At 44.7% G+C, this 20,242-nt stretch overlaps 1 protein-coding gene across 1 annotated transcript in view; it reads right to left on the reverse strand.

Moving 5' to 3' along the window:
* The window catches only part of LOC120977665 (N-acetyllactosaminide alpha-1,3-galactosyltransferase-like), a 75,738-nt gene that overhangs the window by 5,333 nt on the left and 50,163 nt on the right, over nt 1-20,242 (reverse strand). The window lies entirely within an intron of this gene.

Here is a 20,242-nt window from a genome sequence, read left to right on the forward strand (position 1 = left end):
AAGGCATCTTTTATGTGCGTTTTAGGCCTCCCTTGGACCACCATGGAAATTTCCATGCGGAACCCGAAGCAAGAATGAATATTTGAATTTTTTATATTTTTTTGTGATGCGGATTCAGGACCAAATTAAGGGTTCTAGGAGTACGTAGTCGTCCCTTCATTGGGGACCCCAAACTAACATGAAGCCCATCTCTAGACGACATTTAGAAAGACTCGGACACTGCTTGGGAGTAAACCAGGAGGAATTTTCGGGGCAGTGTGCACCATACTGTAGCGTTCTTGCCAAAATGAACAAATTGGCTCTTGAGAGGGAGAAGAGTGTCAATTTTTTTTTTCAGGTGTGAACACGTTTATGCCCCCACCCTTTCTTGATGTGCCCTTCATGCACTGTCCAGGGGATTTGACAATTCTGTTTGGAGTCCGAGAGGTCTCCCCTTTTTCCAGGAGAGTTAGCAAGTTTGTACTATTGATACAATGACTTCTACATCCATAGCTACTAACCAACACTCACTACACATGCACAACTTAATTATAGACCTATACTGTATGTGCATCATACATGCGGACAGGACATTCGCTATGCATTAAGAGAAGGGTGGAAACATGTACAGCTCAAACAGCACAATTTGCAGATATATGATTTTTATATAAACTAATACCACGTCTAATCTACAATTAAACATGAAGTGCCTAGAAAATATATTTTGATCCAAAAATATCTGTGCCTGTCCACCACAGCAAGGTAACCCCTAAATACAGGGTGGCCACTTGTATAAACCCAAATAGGAGGACATCATAGGTCACTCCTTTCACTGTTAAGCCACTCCCACCAACCCCTCTAAGTCACACCCCCTCTCGCAGTGACAGTTTTGGCAAGCAAAAATTAAAAGTGGACGGAGCTACTGCCACCCTTAGGGCTCTTTCACATGAGGAGATGCCGTGGAATCCGCTGCATGAAAGACAGCCAAGCCCCACTCCGGAATAGCAGAGACACGGAGCATTAACATGATTGATAATGCTCTGTGCCTGTCTGATCTTTTTACTACAAAATCATGGTGACAACTTTATCTCACTGTGATTTAGTAGTAAAAAGGTCACAGAGAGGCACAGAGCATTAGCAATCATGTTAATGCTCCATGTCTCTGCTGTCCAGAGCGGGGTTTGGCTGTCTTTCACACAGCGGATTCCACCCACGGCATGAAAGAGCCCTTACATCCATAACCACTTGACTTACATCTTCAGAGCTTCCTATCCTCCCAAGACCTTAAAGGTGAGCTGGAAGGCTTGCTGCTCTCACCTTCAGTCAATCACTAGAGCAACATCCCGCTCCATGACTGGCACAAGCTATTTACTCACCACTCAATTGGCTCAGCAGAGAGTGAATAGCTTACAGCAGACCAGTCAGAGAGCGAGATGTCTGCCGTCTCTACTGAAGGACTGGGGGTGAAAGAAAGCCTCATTCAGTTAGTATGAGGCCGTCTGATCATGGAACCAGAGAAAAGGAGGACACCCAAGCATTTGTCCAGGCCTTGCGCCAGACAGAGGACAGGGAGCCAAGAAATTGGAAGTGTGGCCACCCTACCTCAAAACGGATGGAAACCCACTCTAATACCTAGCTCCATGCTGTACATGGACAGCTAAATTCAAGGAGAGTGGAACCTACATATGCAGTATCCCACTACTGTACGTGGGCACTGCAAAAGCTTATTGTATCATGCTGTATTGCTTTCTCATGTGAAATCCCTGTTACCAGGCTGTCAGGTGCACTACATACATTTCACCACTAGATGGGGATAGCACCACAGTATATATAGCACAGTTCAGGCCTTGTTAGGGGGGTTGAATTTAGAGTGTGGAAGAAGAAGGAGATGGAGTGAGGAGCTAGGGGGAAGGAGAGGTCCCCTCTCCTCTCAGCTCTCTCTTGGGCTCCACTGCCCAGAGCAGCAAACTTGTATCTCAGTGTCAAGCCAGGAAAATGGGCAGAGGTGAAGTCTGTATTCTACCATTCACTCTTCCGGAGTAGCAAGTGAATTTTGTCAAGTTTATTGTGGATAAAGACAAAGGAAGGACAAAGCCATTATTCTGGGCTCTAGGCGCCTTTGTATCTAGGTGAAGGATTTATTAGCTTACGGCAGCCTCACCGTTATTTCCAGGACAGATAAGATTTCTGTTGCCTCACTTGTGTGTAGAAGAAAAAGACTTGAACTACCTCAACTGAGACTGAAGCAAGGCAAAGAGCTGAATATCAGTGAGTACATAACTAACTACCCTAGCCTGACACATTACTACAAGTACAGCCTGTTACTGGGAGTCATCACATCCAACTCGCATGTGTATCAGAGACTGTTTTATAACTGGATGTAAACTGTTATCAAGAACCTGGTTATAGTAAAGTTCTCAGTTGGATTTAAACCTGCCTCATTCTTCTAACTCCATACTACTACCACTCTCAACATTTTGCACCATCAAGGTGCTGGCGTCACGACATTACCCAAGTCAGGGGCCCAGCCCCACAAGCACTCAGAAACCCAATTACCATCAAGGGCACCTCAATCACCACCTGGCCGGTGTCCCCTGTAATAGAGTGTGCCCCGGAGAATCCAGTGCTGTTCTCCCCTTCGCTGCTGTCACGGGGTTCCGAAGGTGCACTCGGTCCCCCATTGCCCGCAGACCTGTTGCTTAGCTTTGGGAGTGAGGATTTGTGCTTGACCTCATTCCCAGGGCGGCTTTGCTGGCTGGGTGGCTCCCTGCTCCTAGTCTGCCTTGAGCGCCGAGCTGATCACTCGGTGCTCGACTGGTTGGCCTGTCGGTCATGTGACGCTGGCCACGTCACATGACCCTCACTCCCCACTATAAATACAGGCAGCCTGCTGGCCACAGGTTGCCTGTTAATTTCTAGGTTCCTGGCTATTTGTTGGACTACTGAATACTTACCTGATCCTGTTCCCTGACGACCCTCTGCCTGCTCCTCCTGTACTGCGCATCCATCCTGGTATTGTGACCTCGGCTCCCACCTGACTACTCTCTTAGGACTCCTCTTGTACTTCGCTACTCTCCTGGTATTTGACCCCGGCTTCTCCTGACCATTCTTTGCTTAATCCGTTGTACTGCGTAGCTCTCTTGGTTCTGACCCGGTCCGTTCATGTTCCGTATTTTGTCTTGTCTGTCTTCCCTGCACATATCCTAAGTTAGGGATTGCCGTCCAGTTGTCCCCTGTCATCAGGACTCGTGAGGCAAGTAGGCAGGGCCAGGGGTGAGGGTGGAGCGCAGTGGTCACTACCCTTCCCCCTGTGTGTGTGTGTGGACGTGACCGTTACAGATTAACAGGCCCAACAACCACTGTATCATGAATCCTCTTATTACCCTGACTGACCATGTCTCTAACTTGACACAGATGGTGCAGGAGCTAGGAGGGAAACTCCGTTCTTTTGAGTTAGGGCAAGGTTCTTCCACTCCTCTGCCCCCCAGTCCACATGTTGAACCCCAGATCAAGCTCCCAGAACCCTTTTCTGGAGACCGGAGGAGGTTTTTCTCCTTTAAGGAGAGTTGCAAACTCTACTTCCGTTTGCGCCCCGTGTCCTCCGGTCCCGAGAGCCAACGCGTGGGGATTATTATTTCTCTACTACAGGGTGATCCCCAGGACTGGGCATTCTCGTTACCTCCTAGGGCCAGTTGTCTGACTTCCGTGAAGGGGTTTTTTCAGGCCCTGGGTACCCTCTATGACGAACCAGACAGGGCCCTGGTAGCCGAGACGGCTCTTAGGGCACTGGTTCAGGGCCATCTCCCTGCGGAGGAGTATTGCACCCAATTCAGACGGTGGTGTGTCCCCTCTGGATGGAATGAACCAGCCCTGAAGAGTCAGTTTAGGTCTGGTCTGTCTGATATTTTAAAAGATCTATTAGTCAGTTATCAAGTTCCAGAGACCTTAGAGGAGATGATGACCCTAGTTGTCCGACTTGACCGACGAGTTAGAGAGAGACGACAGGCACGACAGTTCTGTTCTCAGATGGTGGTCCAGCCAGAGGCCTTTTCCAGGGACAACACTGAGGTCTCCACCGAGGATCCCATGCAGGTTGGCATGACCCGGGGTAATCTTCGTCGCAGACGCGGAGAGTGCTTCTACTGTGGAGATCCTGGCCATTGGATCAACAAGTGTCCTAAGAGGGTCCTCTCTGACAAGTCTCCTACTGCAAGACAACCTAAAGACCAGGTACACCCTGATTTTTCTAAATATAAGCTTTTGGTACCCATAACAATTTCTCTGGGGGTTAATAAGTGGCCGGGTAAGGCCTTTATTGATTCCGGTTCAGCGGCCAGCTTTATTGACTTAGAATTTGCTAGTAAATTGGGTATTCCAATGTTTGCTTTACCTACACCTATCCATGTCATGGCTATTGATGCTACTCCCCTGATTGGTGGTACGGTGAGGTCATGTACCTCTGAAATTTCTCTGACCGTGGGTGTGTGCCACTCTGAGAGATGTTCTCTTTTTGTCTTGGAGAACCTACAGGTTGAGGTGGTACTAGGGTTGCCTTGGCTCCGTTTACATAACCCCACAATTGATTGGTTCAAAGGAGAGTTGGTGAAATGGGGACCTAAGTGTGACTCATGCTTGTACGTGGTCCAGGCTGGGGTTTCAGTAAGGTCTAATAAATTACCTTCAGTTATTAAAGAATATTCTGATGTATTCTCATCCCCTATTCCAGAGGTTCTACCGCCCCATAGACCGTATGATTGCGCCATAGAGCTAATAGAGGGTGCCGAATTTTCTAAAGGGCGAAATTATAATCTTTCAGGGCCCGAACGCAAGGCTATGGAAGATTATATTAAGGAGAGCCTTGCTAATAGGCATATTAGACCTTCAGTCTCTCCTATGGGAGCAGGGTTTTTCTTTGTTAAAAAGAGGGATGGTGGTCTTAGGCCTTGTATTGATTACCTGAGACCGTGTGCCTTCTTCTCCAGGAAATTCTCTCCTACGGAGAGAAACTACGACATTGGGAATAGGAAGCTGCTGGCTATTAAATGGGCATTTGAGGAGTGGAGGCATTTTTTGGAGGGGGCAAGGCATCGAGTAACTGTTGTCACTGATCATAAAAACCTAATGTTTCTCGAGTCGGCTAAGAGGTTGAATCCCCGACAAGCCCGATGGGCTCTGTTTTTTACCCGTTTTGATTTCTCCATTAGGTTCAGGCCGGGAAGTAAAAATGTGAAAGCAGACGCATTATCCCGGAGCTTCCATGCCTTTCAACCCACTGAGACGCGCCTGAATCCATCCTACCAGCAAACATCTTCTTAGCAGCTCTAACCCAGGATATCTCGGCTCGCATTAAGGCTGAACAACATCTGGCACCGGCATCCACCCCAACAGATAAGTTGTTTGTTCCCGTACAATTTCGTCTCCAGCTGTTGGGGGAGTGTCACGATTCTGCCTTTTGTGGACATCCGGGTGTTGAGGGCACTAAGGATCTGGTTTCTAGATCCTATTGGTGGCCCACTCTGACCAGGGATGTCAAGTCCTACGTGTCAGCCTGTGAGGTTTGTGCCAGGTCTAAGACACCTAGGACTCGCCCTGCTGGTAACCTACGACCCCTACCCATTCCCAGTAGACCCTGGTCCCATATCTCGATGGACTTTATAACTGACCTACCGCTGGCGGAGGGTAAGACTGTGGTTTGGGTAGTGGTCGATAGGTTTAGCAAGATGGTTCATTTCATTCCCCTGTCTACACTTCCGAATGCTAAAACCCTGGCGTCTATTTTTGTGAGAGAGATTGTTCGTTTACATGGCATCCCGGAAAACATTGTTTCTGACAGGGGTGTGCAGTTTGTGTCCAAATTCTGGAGGGCCTTCTGTCAAAGATGTAAAATTTCATTGTCTTTTTCTTCTGCCTACCATCCTGAGAGTAATGGGCAGACTGAACGCCTTAATCAGTCTGTGGAACAATTCTTGAGGTTGTATGTTGCTGATGACCAGCAATTATGGGTCAAATTCCTTCCGTTGGCTGAATTTGCTTTGAATAACCGTGTCAATTCTTCCGCTGGGGTCTCCCCTTTCTTTTGTAACCATGGTTTTCATCCCCATTTTCATTCTGGGTCGTCCGTCTCCTCCTCTAACCCTGAAGCGGATAAACTCTCCTCCGAACTGTGCACAGTTTGGGCCCGGGTTCAATCGAACCTAGAAAAGGCTCAAAGTTCTCAAAAACTCAAGGCCGATAGGAGACGTTCAAGGGGGGTGAACTTTCAGGTTGGGGATAAAGTATGGTTGTCCTCCAAGAATCTATCTCTCAAGGTAACTTCTAAAAAATTTGCTCCTCGTTTTATTGGACCATATAAGATCACGGAGGTGATTAACCCGGTATCTTTTAGGTTGGAGCTGCCGGAGTCATTCCACATTCATAATGTGTTCCATAAATCTCTGCTTAAAAAATATTTTGAACTGGTAGTACCATCAAAAGCCTCGCCTCCGCCGGTTCTTGTTAATGATGCTGTCGAGTATGTGGTGTCTAAAATAGTGGATGTCAGGAAGGTGCGTAATGCCTTGCAGTACCTGATTCACTGGAAGGGGTATGGACCTGAAGAGAGATCTTGGGTACCTGCTAGGGAGGTTCATGCTCCTAGACTTGTTCGTAAATTTCATTTAGAACACCCTGAAAAGCCATCGCCTGAAGTCTTGGGTCCGGTGGCCCCTCGTAAAAGGGGGGGTACTGTCACGGGGTTCCGAAGGTGCACTCGGTCCCCCATTACCCGCAGACCTGTTGCTTAGCTTTGGGAGTGAGGATTTGTGCTTGACCTCATTCCCAGGGGGCTTTGCTGGCTGGGTGGCTCCCTGCTCCTAGTCTGCCTTGAGCGCCGAGCTGATCACTCGGTGCTCGACTGGTTGGCCTGTCGGTCATGTGACGCTGGCCACGTCACATGACCCTCACTCCCCACTATAAATACAGGCAGCCTGCTGGCCACAGGTTGCCTGTTAATTTCTAGGTTCCTGGCTATTTGTTGGACTACTGAATACTTACCTGATCCTGTTCCCTGACGACCCTCTGCCTGCTCCTCCTGTACTGCGCATCCATCCTGGTATTGTGACCTCGGCTCCCACCTGACTACTCTCTTAGGACTCCTCTTGTACTTCGCTACTCTCCTGGTATTTGACCCCGGCTTCTCCTGACCATTCTTTGCTTAATCCGTTGTACTGCGTAGCTCTCTTGGTTCTGACCCGGTCCGTTCATGTTCCGTATTTTGTCTTGTCTGTCTTCCCTGCACATATCCTAAGTTAGGGATTGCCGTCCAGTTGTCTCCTGTCATCAGGACTCGTGAGGCAAGTAGGCAGGGCCAGGGGTGAGGGTGGAGCGCAGTGGTCACTACCCTTCCCCCTGTGTGTGTGTGTGGACGTGACCGTTACAGCTGCACTGCTGGCCCAGGGAGGCGTCTGCTAAACCGTGAGTAACCGATGAACTGTTTGTACACTTCGGCCCACCGTGAACCTCACGTGTTCTACCCCTGGGGACTGGCATGTTGTAGATACACACTGCTAGAATTATTACCTCCCATGACTTGTTGCGCGACTCTATGCCAGCAAACCCTCAATGAGCAAGAAGAGCAGACTCAGCTATACACGGCACGCTAATTAAGAAAAGCCAGTGGAAAGGATGGTTCAGAAATAGCAACTAACATGGTGGCAGCAGCCACCCCTCCAGATACATGCATGCTGAAAACTCAAAGAACAGAAACAGAATTAGTCAGAGCATCCTGCAGGGCAAGATGAATACACAGGCACACAGTCATAATTAAATGGAAAGCAAGGCACAGAGTGACACAACAGGTCACCCAGAGGGGTGACGAATGGAGCAGCCAGTATGTATATGGGTTTCCGCTCTCCTTAAATTTACGGCATAGTGTTCACATTCGTATTGAGGTCACCTCGCTGTGGTGGATGGGCACAGATATTTTTTTGAATCTTGATCAAAACATTATCTGCTAAGCACCTAATTTTCATATGTATTGTAGATGTGGCATTAGTGTACATACAGATCATATACTGTACTTTTACAGAAGACTGTTGTGACTTGCTTTCCCTTTAATTATGACTGTGTGCCTACTAGTGTTGATCGCGAATATTCTTATCGCTAATTTTTATCGCGAATATCAGCACTTCGAGAATTCACGAAGATGTAGAATATAGTGCTATATATTTGTAATCGCGAATATTCTACATTTTTCCATCAGTAACCTCCCTTCTTGCTTGTGGGCCAATGAGAAGGCTGCAATATCTTTGTCAGCGCTTAGCAACATCCCTAGCAACAATAGGAAAGTTGCCTACCCCTTACTATACAAGAACCTCCCCAGCAGCCATTTTCTGCAGTTTTTTTTTCAGTTCTGAGAGAGAGAGAGCAGTGACATTACTGTGCTCTGTGCTTTCATCTGGATCCTATTCCTTATCCAATTACATTAGATAATTAGTTAGCTCATATATATATATATATATATATATATATATATATATATACATATACACAGTACAGACCAAAAGTTTGGACACATCTTCTCATTCAAAGAGTTTTCTTTATTTTCATGACTATGAAAATTGTAGATTCCCACTGAAGGCATCAAAACTATGAATTAACACATGTGGAATTATATACATAACAAACAAGTGTGAAACAACTGAAAATATGTAATATTCTAGGTTCTTCAAAGTAGCCACCTTTTTCTTTGATTACTGCTTTGCACACTCTTGGCATTCTCTTGATGAGCTTCAAGAGGTAGTCCCCTGAAATGGTTTTCACTTCACAGGTGTGCCCTGTCAGGTTTAATAAGTGGGATTTCTTGCCTTATAAATGGGGTTGGGACCATCAGTTGCGTTGAGGAGAAGTCAGGTGGATACACAGCTGATAGTCCTACTGAATAGACTGTTAGAATTTGTATTATGGCAAGAAAAAAGCAGCTAAGTAAAGAAAAATGAGTGGCCATCATTACTTTAAAAAATGAAGGTCAGTCAGTCAGCCGAAAAATTGGGAAAACTTTGAAAGTAAGGGCTATTTGACCATGAAGGAGAGTGATGGGGTGCTGCGCCAGATGACCTGGCCTCCACAGTCACCGGACCTGAACCCAATCGAGATAGTTTGGGGGGAGCTGGACCGCAGAGTGAAGGCAAAAGGGCCAACAAGTGCTAAGCATCTCTGGAAACTCCTTCAAGACTGTTGGAAGACCATTTCAGGGGACTACCTCTTGAAGCTCATCAAGAGAATGCCAAGAGTGCGCAAAGCAGTAATCAAAGCAAAAGGTGACTACTTTGAAGAACCTAGAATATGTCATATTTTCAGTTGTTTCACACTTGTTTGTTATGTATCTAATTCCACATGTGTTAATTCATAGTTTTGATGCCTTCATAGTCATGAAAATAAAGAAAACTCTTTGAATGAGAAGGTGTGTCCAAACTTTTGGTCTGTACTGTATGCGAATTGCAGATACCACTAACATCTGTATGCAAGTTTTGGTGTCGGAAAGTTGCCCTGTGAACTTGCTTGGTGCGGATGTGTTGAGTGCAATCAATGCAGTCATCAGATTTGACAAAAACAGGGTGTCGGTAACAGGGCCCCTTACAGAACCTATCTTGTCAGCACTAACTGCTTTCATAAATCCTCTTGGCACACATGACGTACAGATTGATGAAGAGGTTGAGGATATGCTTGTAAAGGTACCCCCGGGATTGTGGGTAAAGAGTAAAACAGATGTTGGACTGCTCCAGGTAACTCTTGTTAAGATCAAATTGAAACCTGGAGTAGTCCCCATAAAAAGGAATCAGTATCCCCTGAGCAAGGAACAAACTGCCGCGATAGCAGCACAGGTAGGGGAGTGCCTTGAAATGGGAGTGGTAAGGGAATGCCGATATCCTTTTAATACATCATTATTTCCTGTGAGGAAGAAGGCGGAGCCTGGGAAGGCGTATCGGATGATACACGATCTCAGAGAAATTAACAAATGGAAAAATAAAGTCCAGGGTTAGGTGGCACTACGGCAAACTTTCGCTTCACCACTGTCACATGGAGAAAACAGGAGTCGCGGTCTTTCGCAATCTGGTGGTGCGCAGCTTGTCAAGTGCAAAAATTATTCCACAAATAGAAATAAATAAGCGGCACTCACCATTCGATGCAAATATTTATTTTATGCTGGGTGCAGAGAGGGGGATGACAAAACAGTGCAATCACAGGAACATGGCGACGGCAGTTTCGCGCATCACTGCTTCATCTGGCCAATACTGACAACTCCTTGACGCAAATGACATAATCTTTTATGCGCCACGCGCGCTAACTTAGGTGCGTAATGTTGGTGTGGGCTGTTGCATATCATTGCGAATGCAGGCCACGTCAGCAACAGGGGTGTGCAACAATGTTACAAAATAAGATATCCGTGAAACAATAAAAGCAATAAAAGACACCCAGCATAAAATAAATATTTGCATCGAACGGAGAGTGGCGCTTATTTATTTCTATATAGTGCCGCTATAATATTCTTTGTCTAAAAGTTGAAAAAATTTGCAATAAAAATACGAAAATTTGCATATTACACGATCATTACCTTGCCGATTCTTTGAGTAAAAAAAATAAATCGTAGAATATAACGAATATTCGAATTTGCAAATATTCGACGAATATTCTACGAAATATTCGCGAAATATCGCAAATTCGAATATGACCCCTGCCGCTCATCACTATTTGTTACCCTGTACCACAAGCAAAATAATCTGCCTTGAAGAAACATACTCTCTCTTAGTATTCCTGCATCTAGAAGGATGCAGAGTATCTAAGGACAAATTGCAGGTTGCCAGATTGGAGGTGGTATTCTTAGGACATTGCGTTTCCAAACAAACCAAACATATCACTCCAGAACGAGTGCAAGCAATTTCACAGCTTACCGAGCGGACTACTGTCCGCGAATTGAGGACGTTTGTTGGCTTGGTCAGTTGTGTGAGAGAGTAGACACCTTCGGAATCCTCCCTGCTGCAGCCACTCTTTGATGTGTTGTCTGCCTGCAACAAGGCACAACCCCATGTATTCACTGCAGAAGCCGAGCAGGGATTTAAGGGACTAAAACTCGCTGTTGTATCAGTACCGTGCCTGGGAATACCAAATTATGATCTTGGCTTTAATCTGTTTTGCCATGAAAATACAGGACAAGCGAAAGGTGTGTTGACTCAATTGCATGGGGGTAAACACCGCCCACTAGGCTACTACTCGGTCCAGTTGGATGTAGTAGCTAGGGGGTGCCCGCTCTTGTGTGCGGGCAATTGCTGCCTGTGCATTAATGACTGTAAAGGTTGCTGACATAGTCCTTGATCATGCATTGATAATTTATGTGCCTCATGCTGTTCAAGAACTATTGTCACAAACAAGAATTAGTCATTTGTCAATGGCTAGGCTGACAAAGTATGAGGTGGCCCTTCTAACACCTCCGAACATAACAATCGAGAGGTGTACGATCCTCAATCCAGCTACCCTACTCCCAGAGTCTAGTCAGATAGAACACGATGTATGTTCAAATGATGAGCATGATTGTTTTGAACTAATGAAAACTGAAACAAAGGAACTTGACAATGTAACTGAGACACCGATACCTAATGCTGATTTTGAGCTTTTTGTAGATGGATCCAGATATTACCTCGATGGAAAGCCACACACGGGATATGCTGTGACTACCTTGGAGGAAGTTGTGAGACAGGGATCACTCCCACCTGGATGTTCTGCACAGGAGGCAGAGCTGAAGGCACTCACTGAGGCATGTACATTATAATGGCTGAAGGTCAGACTGTAAACATTTACACTTATTCTCGCTATGCTTTTGGCATTGCACATGACTATGGCCCTATTTGGAGGAGCAGGGAGTTTGTGGGATCCTCTGGTAAGCCTATAAAAAATGCTAAATCTGTAGCTCAGTTGTTAAGAGCTTTAGCGCTGCCTAAGATGGTGGCCATTGTTAAGGTACAGGCCCATACAAAAGAACAAACAGAGGCAGAAGGAAACCATAGAGCAGATGTGATAACAGGGTATGTGGTGGACACAGTGCCATTTGTAGGGGAGGTGGATCTGGATGTGCTCCAGAAATTCCAAGAGCAAACTTCAAAGCAGGAAAAAGAAGAGTGAGTAAGAAGAGAGGCTAAGAAGAATAAGGAGGGTTTGTATGCTGTAAATGATAAGCTTTGCCTTCCTAGGGCACTATACCCAATGATGTGTGCCTTGTCCCATGGCCTCACCCACCAGTCCAAAGAAGCAATGTTGAGTCTGGTAAATCAAGGATGGGTGTCCCCAGGGTTCAACAATGCCGCTGTGAAGTTTGTCCAGGGGTGCATGGTCAGTGCTTGCCATAACATAGGGAGAACAGTTAAGGTGCCCCCAAGGTGCACTCCAAAGCCATTATACCCGTTCCAGAGACTGCAAATTGACTTAATTTAACTCCTTAAGGTAGGCACATATTAGTATGTTCTGGTATGTGTGGACCTCTTTTCAGGGTGGCCAGAAGCTTGGCCAACGGCTAAGGCAAATGCAAAAACTGTTGCCAAGAAGCTTTTATCTGAGGTAGTGTGTAGATTTGGGGTTCCAGAAGTAATTGAAAGTGATAGAGGAACTCATTTCACTTCAGACGTATTACAAGAGATACTTCATGCTCTAGGCATAGAGAAAGCGTTTCACACGCCTCACAGACCGCAAAGTAGCGGCAAGGTGAAACGCATGAATTAAAGATCCAGAAAGTCATGGCAGAGACAGGGAAGCCATGGACTGAAGTTTTACCCATAGCATTATACTCCATCAGAGTGACCCCCCCCCCCCACAGGAAAACACAGTTAAGTCCATATGAGGTATTGTTTGGCACAGCTCCAAAGACAGGTTTATATTTTCCCCAACAGCTTCTGGCTATTCATTCCGACATGACACAGTATGTGGAAGCATTGTACAGGAGGTTACAGCAGACTCACAATCGTGTTTTCAGTTCCATTCCAGATCCTTCTTCATTGGAAGGGACTCACGCGTTGAAACCTGGAGATTGGGTTACGGTCAAAAGGCATGTGAGAAAGGCTTTGGATCCTATGTTTGATGGGCCATTCCAAGTCCAGCTAATTGCACCAACCTCTGTGAAATTGGAGGGAAGACCAACGTGGATCCACGCCTCACACTGCAAGAAGTTGATCAGATCATGAGTCTGGGAAAGTATCTGGTGTTGTGCATTGCTATACAATGTCTTTCTAATATGCAGGGAGAAAGTAGCAGCGAGTGGATAATAAGTTTGTTAAAGATCATAAAATTGTTGCACAAGTAAAGGATCTATCTGATTGTTGGATTTGTAGTCATTCACCTGTGTCATCCAACTCTATGCCATACATAGCCAATCCTCTTACAGAGAGAGAGTAATTAGATTTACCATGTTGGGACCTACCTCCCCTTAAATTAGAGTCTACTTATGGGGACACTGCCATATCGCTGCCTGTAACAGGATGAATAAATTATCCATGGTGGCAGGTAAACATATTGGAGAGAATAGGCACCTGGTATGAGTATAATCTTCAAGAAGATGGGCGGAGAGAAAACAATGCAAAATATCTCCTTGTATTTCTAACCTCCTCAAATTCATTCCCACCAACATGAAGAATTAAATCAGAATTAGATCAGCTTCTTCCCTTCAGAAACGACTCTTTTCCACACTTTCTCTGGATCCACACCAGAAAAGATTAATATATTGAGGATTAAGATTTTCTGAATAGCTCCATCTGGAAACTCTCCTCTGCACCCAACATGCAAATGGACAACTATACAAATGATTAATTGATAATCCAAAACAGACAACCAGCAGTGCACCACCAATGAGTCCAGGTGAGGCGATTGCCTCAGACAGCAAGACTTAGAGACAAGTGGGGGCAGAGACAGGGCTGTGGAAATCTCTCTCTATATTTAAATGTATCACAGTATGCCTTAAACAGTAGGGTTGGAGGGGTTGGGCACAGTTTAAATTTTCACCTCAGACAGCAGACAGGCTAGATGCGCCCCTGCAGACAACTCAGACAGAGTTTGAAATGATTGGACTTCCTTCTACAAATTTTCTTGATATCTGCCTCATCTAGGCCCCAATTAGCTGCCTCCGAAACCCACACTGATAAGAAAAGAATGAGAAGACGTTCTTCTCCAAAAAAACACAAAAAAAATAAAAAATAAATAAAAGCCCCACATTAACATCAGGATTCAAATAATGCATCGTAAAAGCATTACAATTAATAATCCCATCCTTCAAAGCAGCCGAGAAAAAAAAACATGTATCACTGTCCCGTCTGTGACAGGGACTAGAAGATCGAGGAGACTGGCTATGCGTGATTGACAGTCTCTTTGGTTTCACCTTTCTGTGTTGTTGCTGGGGATGACTGCACCTCTTGTCTCAGGTGTATCTTCAGTGGTCATTCCTTCTCCTCTTAGTCTTTATTCTTTCCTCACCCATCATGCTATGCGGTTAATAGCTCCTCGTTTGTGGAAGTCCTGGTGTTGGTTCTCTCTGAGTTCCTGCTCGTTCGCATACTTCTAGAAGTTAAGTGTATCTTCTTTATTGTTTGTGGTTTTCCCCTACCTCCTGATATTAGGCCTGAGGGGGGGTCTCCTATTCCTTCATCAGGGGAGGAATAGGCCATCCATGTCCCGACACTATCTGCAGGGCTCTGTTAGGTTGAGATTGGGCTGTGTATGAACATTCCTAACATTAAGGTCTGTTCATACTGATAGCAGTCAGGGCTCGGCGTAGGGACTCACTAGGTGTGACTATTTCCCTTTCCCTAGGTTCCAAGCCTAATACCTTTTCCCTTGCCTTCTTTGTTCTTCGGAGTAATCAACTTCTTAATGTTCTCAAAAAGACCCATAATGGCAAACTTAAATTGAAACCTTGAGCACCTAGAAAACTTCAAGTGAAGGCCTAACGGCGAGCCATACGGAAACAGGACAAATGACAGATTCCACTAAGGCTTTCAATCTGATCCACAAATCCCTCCTTAATTGATCTTAGATTTTTTTTATGAAATGCTGACTATATTGTCCATCAAGACAGCATCCAATATATCCAACATGTGAACTAGCGGACACCAACATCTCCAACCCTCAGTGTGTCAAAAAGAGACAAAATAAAAGTCATATCTTCTCCAAAACAGATCATAACTGCAATAATAGTGCAAAAATAGGCCACCTATGGTCTAAAACGGGACATGTTCTACTATGACCTTTCAACAACTTGTTTGACTGGGAGAAAGGAACGTGGAGCCAGCTTGCCCAGCAGTCTTATGACAAACAAGATTCCTGCCAATATTCTAGTGATAGAAGAATGTTGCTTCTTCTCAACAAAAAAATAAATAAAAAAATCTACAAAACACCACATTAACATCATGATTCACATAATGCACCGTAAAAGCATTACAATTCATAGTCCGATCCTTCCAAGCAGCTGAGAAAACAGCCCATGTCTTCGGAGCAATCAGCTAATGTTGTCAAAAACTACCATGTTAAACTGGACATAAACATGTAATACAATCTATAGTAAATGCAATGAAAGGGGTTTTCTGGGATTTTGATACTGATGACCTATCCTCTAGCTCAGTGGTCTACTGCTAGTGGAGGAAGCTACATGTGCCCACTCTTGAGAGAACTAGACCTTCGTCCCAGAGAATCACAGTCTTTGAAAAATTTACATAGAAGACCCATCTCTACTTCTCAGTACTCCAGGAAAATAGAACGGAAAGAACTAGAAGCTCCAGAATCTTCATTACCAAGCACTGGCGTTGGTCAGTAAGGTATTTGATAGAGACTTTACTGCAGTGAGAGGGACATTGCTGATACACTCTTCCACTCGTATGCCCACCGTATCTGAATCCTATACCCCTTCAGGCTGGGAACTGCGGACAAGTTTGCAAGAACCTTATTTCCAGCCTGAAATCCTGCAGGGGGAGAGAGAGACAGACTTTGGAGAGATAAAGGGAAGCAGTACTAAAAAAAAAACATCATTGCTTATATTTATACATTGCTATCTGGGTAGATTTGCACTGAGAATTGTTTGCAACAGTGTTTTGATACAGCTGGATACACTACAACTCCCATTCTGGGCTATGTATTTGCTACAACTGGCCTGGCTATGACTCCAGCACCATTCGCCAGCTACAGCACCTACATCTCCTGCCTTGCACCCATACACTTAAGTTAACACCAAGAGCACCCCAACTACCATCAGGCAGGAGCCCCAACATCACGGTCTGTCCAAAGGGAGGAACTAATGCTCCCTCCTATCACTGCCCTGGCCCTAAGGAGCATTGGTGTGAGGATAGCCACTGTGAATAATTATTGCAGACGGAGCCACTACCACTGCCATCCTCCACAATGCTCCTCTGGGGCTTGCTGCACAAGCAGACTTGGAAAGGTCTTTAGGAGGACATTCTGTGCAGGGCCCTCAAAGGTTGCACTGCAGCTGTGTGCTCCTCCTGTTCTGGTATCAGCAGTGCGGAAAACGGAAGGAGGTGGAGTCAGGTTTGAGAACCTCGCGCTCAACGTCCTGATGCTAGCTAGCATCAGGAGGTTACAAGCACTGTGGGAAGCATGGCCCATCTGTGCCAGATGTTAGGAGAGCAACGCTGGCACAGGCTAAAGAAAAGATGCTCCAGCCTGTACAACAATGTGACCCCAGGGTAATCTGTATTCCAATACACAGTGGTGTATGAGAGTAAGGATTATAAAGTGCAAACTTCATATCTGGGTATCTGTATATAAGTTTGTTCTTTAATATTAGGTGATACATTGTGTACTATGTCATGTATTCTAGCACCATAGTGTGTATGGATGGCAAACCCAGGGTTAATCACTCTGGCTCAGCCCTCATAGGAGGTTAGATGTGGGTTGGCCCCACCCCCAAACCTTTAGGCACAGTCTAGACTGGAGTTTCAGAGGGGAAGGAAGCAAAGTCCATGGGCTCCTTCTTCTTGGGCCTCAAGTTCCAGAGACTAACAGATTTCTGCGAGAGAGATAGAGAGTGGGGGGTTTTGCTCCGGTAGACAGGTTAGCGGATGCAGTATAGAGGCAAGGAACCAGGTTGTAAATCAACTTCAGTGTTTTATTCACACACAGCAAAACATAATAACATAATAGTCTTTGTGCTTGTTCACAGCAAGACAAAACAATGGTCACCTGGAATCCTAGGTGTCAGTTCACACCCAGCTGAATGCTCTGCCACAGAAAAGTTCACTGGCCTCTTCCAGGTGGCCTTCATGCCTGTTTGCAGTCTTCAGCCTTCAGCACAGAGACTCCACAGCTTCACTGTCAGATGGAGGTAAAATCCACACAGCTGAGACTGCTGGCTGGGTTTTTATATCCCAGCCAAAACCTGCGCTTGGAGCGTGGGGAGCAGCCACCCACCCTGCACTTTGGCGGATCCCAGTAAGAGCCGGCCCGGATTGGCTTTACAGCCATACTAAGCAACAAATAGTGTCATTCAGCACTAACTGCCGCTGACACTTAAAATTACCGGCTCTTACCTCACCGAGGCCAGGAATCTCGGTGACACATACCTTCCTCAATGATGGACCCTTGCGCCTTTCTACAAGAGAGAGAGAGATATATAAAAAACAAGGGCAGCACAGCAAAAAGGAAATAGTGTGGCTGGGTGCCAGCGGCTGTGGGGGCGATCCACCGACCTTACTTACATAAAATATTAAATTCCACGGCCCATCCAAAAAAAAACAAAAAACGTTCTATTCACCAGAGATACAGCAACGTTTCAATCCACTCAGTGGGATCTTTCTCAAGCAATAGTGATACAAAATGGTGCTCAAATACAGATATATATATATATATATATATATATATACACACATACATATATACACACACACATATACACACACACAAGATAATTGATCAATAAAATATATTAATATAAACAATGTAAATAACAGTGTAAAAATTACATCAGTGAAGATACAAAGTCTAGATATTAGTGCATTACAACATGATGGAATCATATACAGTACAGACCAAAAGTTTGGACACACCTTCTCATTCAAAGAGTTTTCTTTATTTTCATGACTATGAAGGCATCAAAACTATGAATTAACACATGTGGAATTATATACATAACAAACAAGTGTGAAACAACTGAAAATATGTCATATTCTAGGTTCTTCAAAGTAGCCACCTTTTGCTTTGATTACTGCTTTGCACACTCTTGGCATTCTCTTGATGAGCTTCAAGAGGTAGTCCCCTGAAATGGTCTTCTAACAGTCTTGAAGGAGTTCCCAGAGATGCTTAGCACTTGTTGGCCCTTTTGCCTTCACTCTGCGGTCCAGCTCACCCCAAACCATCTCGATTGGGTTCAGGTCCGGTGACTGTGGAGGCCAAGTCATCTGGCGCAGCACCCCATCACTCTCCTTCATGGTCAAATAGCCCTTACTTTCAAAGTTTTCCCAATTTTTCGGCTGACTGACTGACCTTCATTTCTTAAAGTAATGATGGCCACTCGTTTTTCTTTACTTAGCTGCTTTTTTCTTGCCATAATACAAATTCTAACAGTCTATTCAGTAGGACTATCAGCTGTGTATCCACCTGACTTCTCCTCAACGCCACTGATGGTCCCAACCCCATTTATAAGGCAAGAAATCCCACTTATTAAACCTGACAGGGCACACCTGTGAAGTGAAAACCATTTCAGGGGACTACCTCTTGAAGCTCATCAAGAGAATGCCAAGAGTGTGCAAAGCAGTAATCAAAGCAAAAGGTGGCTACTTTGAAGAACCTAGAATATGACATATTTTCAGTTGTTTCACACTTGTTTGTTATGTATATAATTCCCCATGTGGTAATTCATAGTTTTGATGCCTTCAGTGTGAATCTACAATTTTCATAGACCTGAATATAAAGAAAACTCTTTGAATGAGATGGTGTGTCCAAACTTTTGGTCTGTACTGTATATAAAAGCGCAGTGATCGCATATCATAAAATGTGATAATTACATGATTGTAAACACGTGTAAGAACCCAGGTGTCAAGAGTTAAAAACAGCTTTAGACGATAAGGGCAAATTGTGAATACTGACCAGCATCGGAACATCTCCTCAGTCTGAGCGTCTTCACATACAAACTGCGCATGTCAGCAAAAGTGTCCGACCACATGACCACCCGACATCAGCAGGTAAAGGTCACGTGATCGGATAGGAGCAAAAACCTATGTCCAGAGGGTATCAAAGTAACCTGGAGACACGCACTAACGTGACCAAACAAGAAAGTCAAATGATCAACTATTGCTGAGGCGCGGAAGACTGTTTAAACGCTTCCAAATATAAACAAACTGTAATGTAGCAGTTAGATCGGCTTTATTGTAGTGACATGTACGTAATACACTTGGTATAAATTGAATAATACAAATGGATGGTTGTCTAGTGATTCTCTCCATTAATATAACTGGTATAAATGAAAACAAGTGACTAAAGTATATACTAAAAAGTTGCTAGGGACAATAAGAATAGCGAAGAGCGGGCATGGAGGAAAAGTATAAGGATTAGTCGGTGCCGCGTCAACGGCATCAACATCTCCTCTTGTTGCTGACGGCAACGTCCAACCCTCGTCAGAGAGTATGGACATAAATGTCGTCTGCAACTATACGTAAGGAGTATATAGTAAAATAAGATAAAGAAATAAATAAAATAATAATAATAAACAAGGCAGGGAGAAGACATCCATTAATCAGTAGACACCACACTTTAGTATAGGGTCCCCGATCAGGTTACCAAGAGGAGACCTCACTGCCTAACAGTAAGGCGCCACAAGGAAGAATGTCCATCCCAATTACTGCTAGAGGCCCCCCACTATGCGAATAGTGAGAGGAACCCATACACACCAATAATAAATAAATACTATGCCTGCAATTAGCCCAATCTTAATTTATTCACTAGTAAAATAAAAAAAACATGGAGTATCATAGACATACCCCCATACAATAAATATATCAGTATAACATGTCACATATATAAAGGCCAAAAATAGAACTGCAGAAGTAATCTCGACAGGCTTTGGATGGTCACATGCTGGCCGGGTAAATCACTTGTTCCCTACTCGCCAACTGTTAATAAAAACAAAAATAGAGGAAATTTTTTAATAATAGTTTAATACATAGAAACACCAAGCTGGTGAGGACAGATAAATTGTGACGGCCTCCAAGGAAGGGAAGGGAAGGAAAGGGAGGGAAAATAGGGG

The sequence above is a fragment of the Bufo bufo genome, chromosome 8, assembly GCF_905171765.1.
Source record: "Bufo bufo chromosome 8, aBufBuf1.1, whole genome shotgun sequence".
Lineage (NCBI taxonomy): Eukaryota > Metazoa > Chordata > Amphibia > Anura > Bufonidae > Bufo > Bufo bufo.